The sequence below is a fragment of the Thalassophryne amazonica genome, chromosome 1 (genome assembly GCF_902500255.1).
Source record: "Thalassophryne amazonica chromosome 1, fThaAma1.1, whole genome shotgun sequence".
NCBI lineage: Eukaryota > Metazoa > Chordata > Actinopteri > Batrachoidiformes > Batrachoididae > Thalassophryne > Thalassophryne amazonica.
Genome location: NC_047103.1, coordinates 45,980,615 through 45,993,227, shown reverse-complemented (window position 1 = coordinate 45,993,227; position 12,613 = coordinate 45,980,615). Strand labels below are relative to the sequence as shown.

The window sequence follows — 12,613 nt, the reverse complement described above, 5'->3', positions numbered from 1 at the left end:
ACGCTACAAATTTGCGGGGGTCGCGTGGCGACCGGCACGCCTCCTTCACCCGGTGTGTCGCTCTGCTTTTGCTGCAAAAATTTGCCCCGGTGCGTCATCAAATAGGAGGAGCTTCCATTCCGCTCGCCGGCTCCGGTTGTCAGTCAAGTTAACATGACAGACCTTGATCACATGGAGCGAGTTGTTGTGGAAAGGTCCCAATACAGAGAGTATCATTATTTGCTCCAGGAGCTGAGTCTGGATGACGGCTGCTTTCAGCGGTCCTTCCGCCTCTGCAGGACCTAACTTGAGGACCAACTGTCCCGTTCACGCGCGCACATGTAAACAATAAAAAAAAAAAGAAATAAAGAAACTCCACTGCTTGCTGCAGGGTTGCTCCTCGCTCTTTCCCAAAAAAAACTTTGTCATAATTGTGTTTAGAAACCAGTCACCATTTGCTTTTTTATACATCTGTGTAGTTAATTAATAAAATATTCTCCACAGACGATTCGCTCGCACCCGCACATAAAATTAAAAAGAGAAAGAAACTCTGCTGCTCGCTCCAAAAACTCATAATTGTGAAATAAAGGACAAAAGAGACATAAGTCCTGCTCACAGGCTGCTACCAGAGACAGGACATGTTCACATCTTCAGTCAAACTCCAGACATCTCCACGTCACTACATATTCAGTCCCTGATTGATCATCATGGCGCAAGACATACGGGAGTGGGATGGGAGTGGGACTGATTTTGAGTGGGAGCGGGATGGGATTTATTTTTTTACTCCAGTCCAGGATTGGGACAGGATGGGATTTTTTTTTCTGGGAGTGGGATGGGGCGGGAGTGAAAATCCACTCCCATGTCATGCTCTAATGCACTGTAACACAAGTATTAGAATTTGTTTTTGTCTCACAAGCTTGCTGCTACTATTGCTCTCTCTCTCTCTCTCTCTCTCTCTCTCTCTCTCTCTATTGATTCTGCAAGAAAAGTGTCTGAAATTGCTGTTGCACAGCATCGCCAAAATCTATTCAGACATCTGTAGAAACAGCAGAAACATAGTTAAGATGGAATGTTCGCCACAGTTTTATTGCTGAATGCATGTAATTATAAGTTTCTGACACTGAGAGAGCTCTGAGAATGAAAAAGAAAATTGGATGAAAAAAGTAATTTATGATAAAAAAAAAATTGTAAATTCTCTCAGCATTGTATTACATTGTTTGTTTGGCATCATCTTTGTTGTGACTTCAGCATGTGGCAGTATGCAATTATGGCATGCATTATAGAATATGAAAACAACACATCTTTATTTTTTGATGAATAAAGGCAATTAAGGCATTTTGAATTAGTGCTTGAATAAAATTTAAAGCTGAACTACAATATATTGTCAAGAACAGTCATGATCTGCATCATACAGCAGAAGTAAGCACACCCCTGTGCTCTGTCAGTTAAATATCAAGTGATAAATGATATTATACAATTATAGACTTTTGATTTCGGTGTACCCATGATTATGCGGACCTGGTCAAAGTCTATAACTGCTTTATTATTAGTTCAAAAGTAATGAAGCCAAAGTGTGACATAACCATCAAAATTTAAAAGTGGTCTTTTTTTGTGAAATGCTATCATTTTAGGTATGGTTATATATCAGAGTTTCAATATTTCTATTGGTCTCGGTTCAGACATTGCTAGAAATTATAAGTGCATATATACTATAATGTGCTAGAGCGTAACGCTTGTGACAACAGTTGGAGGTATCTTCTTTAGTCTGCAGAAGCCTGAAACAAAGAAATTCTGTCCATTAGTTTCTGGTATTATTGAACAAGTAATATAATTATTCTATTGAAGCAGAGTAGGAGATATAGCTAAGGTTTTGACACAAATAAATAAAGGACTTATTCTCTGCATTACGCTTGCGACAGTTTTACCTTGCTTTAGAAGCATGATGTTTTTTCTAGGAAATGACATTTCTGCCTTTACAAAAATGTATTACTGTGTGTTAGTTTGAAGCACAAACAAACAAACTGACAAAATACGAGGTCTGTCCAAAAAGTATCGGACCTTTTTATTTTTTGCAAAAACCATATGGATTTGAATCACGTGTGATTGCATCAGCCAAGCTTGAACCTTCGTGCGCATGCGTGAGTTTTTCACGCCTGTCGGTTGCGTCATTCGCCTGTGAGCAGGCTTTGTGTGAGCAGTGGTCCACCCCTCTCGTCTGATTTTTATTGCGAATAAATGTCTGAACGATTTGGAGCTTTGCTGCATCAATTTTTTTCCAGAAACTGTGAGAGACCTCCAGGTGGACACCGTTCGGAAAATTAATATGGCTTTGAGGGACGATTTTGTGGGGATTACACAGATTAAGGAGTGTTACTGCCGCTTTAAGGACGGCCCACAACTGCTGAGAGCGCGTCGCGCTCCCAGCACCGATTGACAGGCTCACACCCCGCTGAAACAACCAGATCATTTCCAACGTGAAGGCTTTGTTGATCCGGGACGTCGTCTGACTTTCACAAAAAGGCAGAAGGCGTGGACATCAGCACTTTTTCGGCACATTCCACTGTTACAGGAGTTTTTTCATGGAAAGAAAAGCGGAGGGACGCACCACGGAGCAGTTCATTATGTGGCACAAAACCACCTCCGTGTTGGTCTCATAGGACGGCTTTCAGGTGGATTTCAGACGGCTGTCGGTGTCACTGTTTGTGCTCCTTGCCAGCAGTACCGCCAGCAGATCTGACAGTCGGGGACGGTGATCACCTGGGAATTCGGGACTTGGTGGCTCCAGTATTCACCGGGTTCTGTGGCGGTGGAAATCGTGTGGTCCCGGCTCTTCTCAGGACAGACCTCTTCTATCCTCGAGCTTGCCCACACGTCACCTTGGTGTATTGACTGCTATCAGATTCTGTGATTGTCTGTATAATCGTTGTGCACATTCACAACATTAAATTGTTACCTTTTGGCTCATCTATTGACCGTTCATTTGCGCCCCCTGTTGTGGGTCCGTGTCACTACACTTTCCCCAACAACCTACACTAAACATGTAAATTTAAGGCTGGGAGACATCACCGGGTCAGAAAATGTTTTTTTGAATCACTCAAAAATTTAACAGCACAAACAAAAATTTTATGGCACAAACCATCACAAACGAACAACAGTGCTATTATTATTATTATTATTATATTTTGGATTGTGGCGGGTTAAGCTCCACGCAGGTCAATATGGGGTATTTGTCATATTTGGAAGGCACAATCATCAGTGTGCACCGTTATCCACACGCACACTTATTGGTGAGAGAGCTATGACATTTCCACGTTTTTATGCGCACAAACCTTTAGTAAATGAAGGCACCAAATTGGAAATTGACTATAAGTGTAGTTTTGAAATTAATGTGCTCCACACAAATTTATCAAACAAAAACTGGTTGTAAACATCATTAAAATGTTATATTAAAGGCTATGCATTCCTGTGCGGAATTTTGTTTCATTGAATTTCTATTTTGTTGCCATTTTGTCAACGTGACCCAGACACGGATAAGCAGCTGAAAATGAACAATTGAATGAATGCCAGTATTGTTAACATTGTTTTTCTAAAATATTTTCGATTGTCAGTGAGAGGAAACGTTCATCAACGTAACTAACTTCAGTTTTAAAAGGTTATACTTTTTACATTTGTCATTTAAGTGATCTTGCACAGGTGATGTTCCTTTGGAGGAGAAGTTTTTGTTTTCTGGTGCTTTACAGCTTTGTCCCCAGTGCAATTTTCAAATATTCTGCAATGCACCAAAACCTCTGTTGAAAAACAAGGAGACTTTCTACAAAGTCTACAAATAAACAGCTTCCTGTGTGTTTTAGTCCATGTTTCCATTCACAATCCTGCTGAGAATTCAGGCCAGATCTTTCTTAAGTACTGTTTTCAAGAATAAAGGTCTTTGGTGGCAGAAGACAAAAGCGGAGGTGATTGTTTTTGTGAGATTGATGCCTAGTGTGTTAATGTGCAGTATGACAATAAAGAACAACTCAGAAACAATCCAAGCATAACTCCAATTTATAAAACGTGACATTTGTATCACAAAATTTCCCCTGACTCACCAACATTCGTAGATAACGGCCTCTGGCTGTGCTCACTTTCTTTCACAGCTCACGTGATATCATTATGCTGTAACAGTCTGCAATCACACCACACACAGTAACTTTGCTGCTGGTCACATTTGGGGTAAGGCCTTTATAGGGTGAAGCAGCCTACGCAAACCATTGATGGAACCATCAATAAATATAACAAAATAAAGTGCTGTTTTGCATGTTTGTTTGATGAAACAGTTTACCTCTTGTGTGTGAAGATGCAACAGCCTTCATCTTTGGAAGTAAAATACCAGTGTATTTATAATACGAGGCAAGGCAAAGAAATGACAGCTATAACATTTTATACTGATTGGCTATTAGTGAGAGTACATTTCCTCTAATATATATATATATATATGTGTGTGTGTGTGTGTGTGTGTGTGTAAAATGTAAATAAAAACAGAATACAATGACGTGCAAATCCTCTTCAACCTATATTCAATTGAATACACCACAGAGACAAGATATTTAATGTTCAAACTGATAAACTTTATTGTTTTTGTGCAAATATTTGCTCACTTTGAAATGGATGCCTGCAACACGTTTCAAAAAAGCTGAGACAGTGGTATGTTTACAGTTACAGTTGTTCAACAGTCCGGGGTCTCCGTTTTCATATTTTGTGCTTCATAATGCACCACACATTTGCAGTGCGTGACAGGTCTGGACTGCAGGCAGGCCAGTCTAGTACCTGCACTCTTTTACTACAAAGCCACGCTGTTGTAACACATGCAGAATGTGGCTTGGTATTTTCTTGCTGAAATAAGCAGGGACGTCCCTGAAAAAGACGTTGCTTGGATGGCAGCAGATGTTGCTCCAAAAACTGGATGTACCTTTCAGCATTGATGGTGCCATCACAGATGTGTAAGTTGCCCATGCCATGGGCACTAACACAACCCCATACCATCACAGATGCTGGCTTTTGAACTTTGCGCTGGTAACAATCTCGATGGTCTTTTTCCTCTTTTGTCCAGAGGACATGACGTCCATGATTTCCAAAAACAATTTGAAATGTGGACTCATCAGCCCACAGCACACTTTTCCACTTTGTGTGTGCTTGGGCCCAGAGAATGCGGCGGCATTTCTGGATGTTGTTGATGTATAGCTTTCGCTTTGCATGGTAGAGTTTTAACTTGCACTTGTAGACGTAGCGACGAACTGTGTTAACTGACAATGGTTTTCTGAAGTGTTCCTGAGCCCACGCGGTAAGATCCTTTACACAATGATGTCGGTTTTTAATGCAGTGCCGCCTGAGGGATTGAAGGTCACAGGCATCCAATGTTGGTTTTTGGCCTTGCCGCTTACGTGTAGAAAGTTCTCCAGATTCTCTAAATCTTCTGATTATATTATGGACTGTAGATGATGGAATCCCTAAATTCCTTGCAATTGAACTTCGACAAACATTGTTCTTAAACTGCTGGACTATTTTTTTCATACTTTTGGGGATGCTCCTTTTATACCCAATCATGAGTGTCCTCAATTCCAAAACAGTGTTGTTAGAAGGAAAGGTGATGCAACACAGTGGTAAACATACCACTGTCCCAACTTTTTTGAAACATGTTGCAGGCATCCATTTCAAAATGAGCAAATATTTGCACAAAGCAATAAAGTTTATCAGTTTAAACATTAAATAACTTGTAGAACAGAAACAAAGGGTTCACCGTGCTTCTGTATAGCGCAAACAAATCTGGTGCAACCAAATAGGACTAATTTGTAAAAGAAAAATTTCTGTGTTGCACCAGTTATTTTTCTCTTTTATTAAATATCTTGTCTTTGTGGTGTAGTCAATTGAATATAGCTTGAAGAGGATTTGCAAATCATTTTATTCTGTTTTTATTTACATTTTACACAACTTCCCAACTTCATTGGAACTGGGGTTGTATTTGTATCTACTATTTATAATAGACCCAATTGTTAAACATTAATGAACTCTAGAATCCTAGAAGCCACTCCTTAGTAAAAACACATGGCAGGCCACTTAGAGTTTGCCATAAGGCAAGCTGAAGGGCTGAATAATTTGGTTAAACTGAGCAAATTATTTAGAAATCATTAAAACCTGATGTAATACTGCGGCAGGAGACACATTTAAATATCATTTCCAAAAAAAGATTAAGTTGGCAGTGGATTGGACAGATATATCATTCACGAAGCAATTCTCCTTCTTCTCCCTCTTCATTGCAGCTACTCCAGGATTGATTATTTTATTGTCAAAATTTAGCTACTCCCTTAATTTCCAGCAGCAAATATCACAGTATACAACCCCTGGCAAAAATTATGGAATCACCGGCGGAGGATGTTCATTCAGTTGTTTAATTTTGTAGAAAAAAAGCGGATCATAGACATGACACAAAACTAAAGTAATTTCAAATGGCAACTTTCTGGCTTTAAGAAACACTATAAGAAATCAGGAAAAAAATTGTGGCAGTCAGTAACGGTTACTTTTTTAGACCAAGCAGAGGGAAAAAAATATGGACTCACTCAATTCTGAGGAAAAAATTATGGAATCATGAAAAACAAAAGAACGCTCCAACACATCACTAGTATTTTGTTGCACCACCTCTGGCTTTTATAACAGCTTGCAGTCTCTGAGGCATGGACTTAATGAGTGACAAACAGTACTCTTCATCAATCTGGCTCCAACTTTCTCTGATTGCTGTTGCCAGATCAGCTTTGCAGGTTGGAGCCTTGTCATGGACCATTTTCTTCAACTTCCACCAAAGATTTTCAATTGGATTAAGATCCGGACTATTTGCAGGCCATGACATTGACCCTATGTGTCTTTTTGCAAGGAATGTTTTCACAGTTTTTGCTCTATGTCAAGATGCATTATCATCTTGAAAAATGATTTCATCATCCCCAAACATTCTTTCAATTGATGGGATAAGAAAAGTGTCCAAAATATCAATGTAAACTTGTGCATTTATTGATGATGTAATGACAGCCATCTCCCCAGTGCCTTTACCTGACATGCATCCCCATATCATCAATGACTGTGGAAATTTACATGTTCTCTTCAGGCAGTCATCTTTATAAATCTCATTGGAACGGCACCAAACAAAAGTTCCAGCATCATCACCTTGCCCAATGCAGATTCGAGATTCATCACTGAATATGACTTTCATCCAGTCATCCACAGTCCACGATTGCTTTTCCTTAGCCCATTGTAACCTTGTTTTTTTCTGTTCAAGTGATAATGATGGCTTTTGTTTAGCTTTTCTGTATGTAAATCCCATTTCCTTTAGGTGGTTTCTTACAGTTCGGTCACAGACGTTGGCTCCAGTTTCCTCCCATTTGTTCCTCATTTGTTTTGTTGTGCATTTTCGATTTTTGAGACATACTGCTTTAAGTTTGAGTCTGTTTAAGTCTGTCTTGACGCTTTGATGTCTTCCTTGGTCTACCAGTATGTTTGCCTTCAACAACCTTCCCATGTTGTTTGTATTTGGTCCAGAGTTTAGACACAGCTGACTGTGAACAACCTGTTGGGAAAGTGTAAGTACACGGACCCACAACAGGGGGCGCAAATGAACGGACAATGGAATAGGTCAAATAACAACACTTTACTGTTGCGAACGTGCACAACAAACACAACAGATTACACAATAGATCAGAGGTCAAATTACAAGGTGTCGTGTGGGCAGGCTCGAAGATAGGAGACGCCTGTCCAAAGCAGAACCGGAACCACACGATTTCCTCCGCCACCAGACCCCGGGAATACTGGAGCCGCCAAGTCCCGAACTCCCAGGTGGCCACTGTCTCCGCGTGTCGGACCTGGTACTGCTGGCGAGGAACAAAAACACAATTAAACGTGGGTGCGTCTGCACCCAGCAATCTGCACGGCAGGGAAGCTACCTCCACCTCTCGTTGGAGAAAGTCTGTTATCACTCACAAAAATCACAAAAAGGGCTTTCTATCAAGCAGTCAGGCTGAGGATATTACCTTTCAGGTAGAACGATATCTCGGCAAAGGTGGTGGTGGGCCAGCAGTACCTCCTCTTCAGCGGCCCACACAACACAACCAACATCTTTTGCAACATTGCGTGATGATTTACCCTCTTTTAAGAGTTTGATAATCCTCTCCTTTGTTTCAGTTGACATCTCTCGTGTTGGAGCCATGATTCATGTCAGTCCACTTGGTGCAACAGCTCTCCAAGGTGTGATCACTCCTTTTTAGATGCAGACTAACGAGCAGATCTGATTTGATGCAGGTGTTAATTTTGGGGATAAAAATTTACAGGGTGATTCCATAATTTATTCCTCAGAATTGAGTGATTCCATATTTTTTTTTCCCTCTGCTTGGTCTAAAAAAAAGTAACCGTTACTGACTGCCACAATTTTTTTCCTGATTTCTTATAGTGTTTCTTAAAGCCAGAAAGTTGCCATTTGAAATGACTTTAGTTTTGTGTCATGTCTGTGATCTGCTTTTTTTTCTACAAAATTAAACTGAATGAACATCCTCCGAGGCCGGTGATTCCATAATTATTGCCAGGGGTTGTAGTGTTATCAGATCACAGTCCAGTGCAGATGGATCTTTTTTTTTTTTTCAGCTAATGTAGTGCCCCAACAAACTTAGCGGCTAGACCCCCAATTACTTTTATGTAAACATTTTAGAACATTTCTCAACAATCAGGTTGACTTCTTTTGGAAATTAATGATACTCAGGATGTGTCAAGGGGAGTTTTTTGGGAGTCTGTAAAGGCCTACATTAGTGGCCAAGTTGTCTCTTATATGGCACATAGGGATAAAGACAGCTGCCAACAACTTAAAGAGCTGGCTGACAAAATTTCAGATATTGACAGGCACCATGCTCTTTTGCCTATACCAGGGCTTTTTAAAGGACAAATTACTGTTGCAAACTGAATGCAATAGAGCTGAAACAACTAATCAAGTTAATCGATTAAAATTGATTATTAAAATGGTTGTCAACTAATTTAGTAATCGATTTGTTGCTAAATAACTTTGTTTTACCGCAAATGTTTAGTTTCTTCCATATAATCAACCGAGCTTTGCTTTGAATCTTGAACCAATGAAGGAGTGCTTCAAGCTGCTGCTTTGTTGGTTTCATTTGTTTTATTTTGCTTTATCTTAATTGTTTCCCCACTAAAACCCTAAAGAGCATATGTCTGTGAGGAATATTTACCTTTTTTATGTTAAACTGACCTCTTATGGTCTTCTAAAACAGTTGATAGACGTATTTTATGCTAATGCCGATGCTAACGCATTAGCATGTCTATGGCGTTTTCAGTGTTAAAGTTAGCATTGAGCTGCTGGCATTTCAGCATGTTTGTGCATTTGTTTTCTGTATAATAATTAATGGCTCAGCGTTTGTTGTTGTAAAAGAGTCAAATGTATTACAAATTATAATATTTTTCATTTATTTTTATTTATATGTTAATAATAATAGCAACAATAATAATAGTAATAATAACTAATAATGCTACAATACACTTTTAGAGAAAGAGACATTAGTCACGTGTCATTGTGAAATGACCACATAGTTTACAAGTTATACGGAGAATGTTGCACATATAATGAGTCAGGCTACAGTTTTGATTTAGGTTTTATGGTTAACTGGTTATGCTAATTGCTCATTTGCAGCAACAAAAAATACCTTTTTTTTTCACCATATATTTTATAACATTTATATGTTTCAATGTTGTTTTATGGCAACTCAACACTTTGATAAAGCAATGTCATTTGAAAAAATTATTTTTGTTCTTTATTATAAACTGTTTTATTCTTTATTATTTTATATTTCAACAGCCAAGGGACATTTGATGATTTGTTGATTTTCAAGTATTTTAAGTTTTCAAATAATGTTCTGTAAATAAAGTCATGGAAGGAGATGGACCCGGCGCCACGAGGGGGCGTTTGGGGGCGACGCCCCCTCACGTCATCAACCTCGCCCCTCGGATATGAGAGTTATCAAAAATAAAAATAAAAAGAAAGAAAAAGAAATACTGGAAAATATAGCGCCTCGCAGTTTTGCAGATTTTTTTAGTCCAATTTTGCATGCTTTTTTTTTTTTTTTTTTTTAACAGCGCATTGTGCTCTGCGTCCTCATCAAGCAGGCCGGTGTTCTGTCGAGATGACGGGACACCTGTTGTGGCACCGCTAAGGGAGAGCACGCGCATTGTGTTCTGCGTGTCTGTTTATAAGAATCTTCTCATCCAGAAGAAAAAAGAGCGCCAACAACTACCCATAACTGTGTTCTTCACTCGGAAAAAGACACCTGCAGCGAGGTGTGAGTGGAAAAAGGCGCGACAGTGGCGCAGCGCCAGGACAAAGAGGCGCAATCAGAGGAACTGTGAAATACTGGTCAGTCCCTATTAATAATTTCTTATGTGTCCAACCTCGTAGGTTGATCGTTAAAATTAAATTTGTTAGTTCTAAAAGCCATCATAATTATTTATAGGAAAACATTCTATTTTTATTTCTCAAACAGGTGTTTGGAAAACAGGTTGGTCTTATTTTTCTACTAGGGTTTGAACTTTGAGAGTGTTTACACACAAGAGAAAAGTGAGAAAATGTTAATGCCTGTTTGAGAAAAGTGTATAGTGTGTATTGAGGGGTTTTACAGCCTTAAAACGTCTATAATAATTGTAAAAAATAACGCTGACTACTTCACGGATTTCACCTATTGCGGGCTATTTTTAGAACATAACTCCCGCGATAAACGAGGGACCACTGTATAGCTACATGAAAGGTTTATGTGGGGTTAATCTACTGTCTCGTGTCATTTCTCAGATCAGTTGTTGGTTTGGTTTTGTGGTATGCAGATCACTTGACTGAGGGTCTATGTGTTCAAATAATAATTAAAAAATACTGTCATCACTCTTTACTCTTAGTCAGTCTCTTACAACGGTGTAGCCTAAATACACAAGCTTTCTAGGAGCACCCAATTCATTACGCACGCTAAGAGGCAGGTACCCTCCGGTGCGCACTTTTTTTGTGGGGGGGGGCACCCCCACCCCGCCCCCTGTGATAAACTCATTGACCCCTTAATATTTTTTTCTGGCGCCGGGCCTGGAAGGAGAGAAAAATTGTTTCCCTGGCACATTTTTAAAAAATTCCCCGCTAATCCGATTAATCGACTAATCGTGTCGAAACCCCATCAGATTCATCGATGATCCAAATAATCGTTTGTTGCAGCCCTAGAATGCAATTCACGTAAGACATGGAAAGCAAAAAATATATATTTTTGTAGACAGACAGGTGTACTATGAACATGTAGATAAAGCAGGGAGGCTCCTTGCACTTGAACTGAAACAGCAAGCAGCTGAACAACTGATCCCAGGACTAGATACATGCCCTGATTCAATATCTCACAGCCCCTGAATCATTAATGACCAGTTTAAACAATATTATTCTACTCTATATCAATCAGAGGTGGATAGTAGCTCATCTGAGACTCATCTCTTGACTCTCTCGATATTCCAAGGCTTTCACCAAATGAGCAGTCACTTCTAGAGTGGCCATTGTTGCCTGAGGAAATGGCAAGTGCAATCCTATTTTGCTCAGCTGGATCATTCCATCTTATCGTTCATATGGAATAAAAAACCTGCACATATAAAGAAGGCAAGCATGGAGAGAATTAAATCTAATGGTCGTCTGGATTTACCTAATTTTTTATTTTACTGTTGGGCAGCTAATATTGTCAAACTGACATATTGGATCACCATGCTCACAGATAAGGAAGGTCCAGTTTGGGCTGACATGGAACTAAGAACTACACTCAGAGTTTCCCCCATTTCAATCCTGACTGCCCCTTCCCACTAAATACCAGATCATCTGAACTGAAATCAAATTTGGTGATCCAAAATTCTATCAAGATCTGGGATCAATTCAGAAAACATTTTAATTTAACTTCTTTCAAGATCTCTTCACCAGTGATCATTTAAATTTTTAAGGAAAAATGCAATTGCCTTTGCTTCATTTCATGCCTGCCATCTTATACTGCTGAACTGGAAGGTACTTGTGGCATCATATTCAACAAGACTTGAGGCTTTAATTGCTAAAAACGGTGCATCAACAAAGTATTGAGCAAATGGTATTAATACTGCGAATGTCATTTATGTGACACGTGATTTATTAGTTTGTTTTTTATTTTTTAACAAATTCACTGAAATAATAATAATAAAACCCTTTTTCATGTTGTCATTTTGGGATGTTGGGTAGAATTTTGAGGGAAAAATGAATTTCATCCATTTTGGAATAAGGCTGCAACATAACAAATTGTGGAAAAAGTGAAGTGCTGTGAATTCTTTCCGGATGCGCTGTACATGCACGTAACTACTCCCTTCTGCTCAATATAGGAGTACACTGTAACTCACATTAAATATGCATATTTCCATGACCACTGCCATCATCTGAACCACCTCCATGAGTAGACATGACTTGGTTGGTTATGTTTTCCCCTATCTCTCTTTTCACACTCCTTGTTGGTGTCTATATGGATCTGCGTCATGTGTAAGCACACAGAGTGAATAGTGAAAGTGATTTATTTGCGGTGCATTCACCAAA

General features: G+C 39.3%; 1 protein-coding gene across 1 annotated transcript in view; it reads left to right on the top strand.

The window, feature by feature from the left end:
- Positions 1 to 12,613, top strand: part of LOC117509353 (vasoactive intestinal polypeptide receptor-like) — a 173,265-nt gene that overhangs the window by 117,412 nt on the left and 43,240 nt on the right. The window lies entirely within an intron of this gene.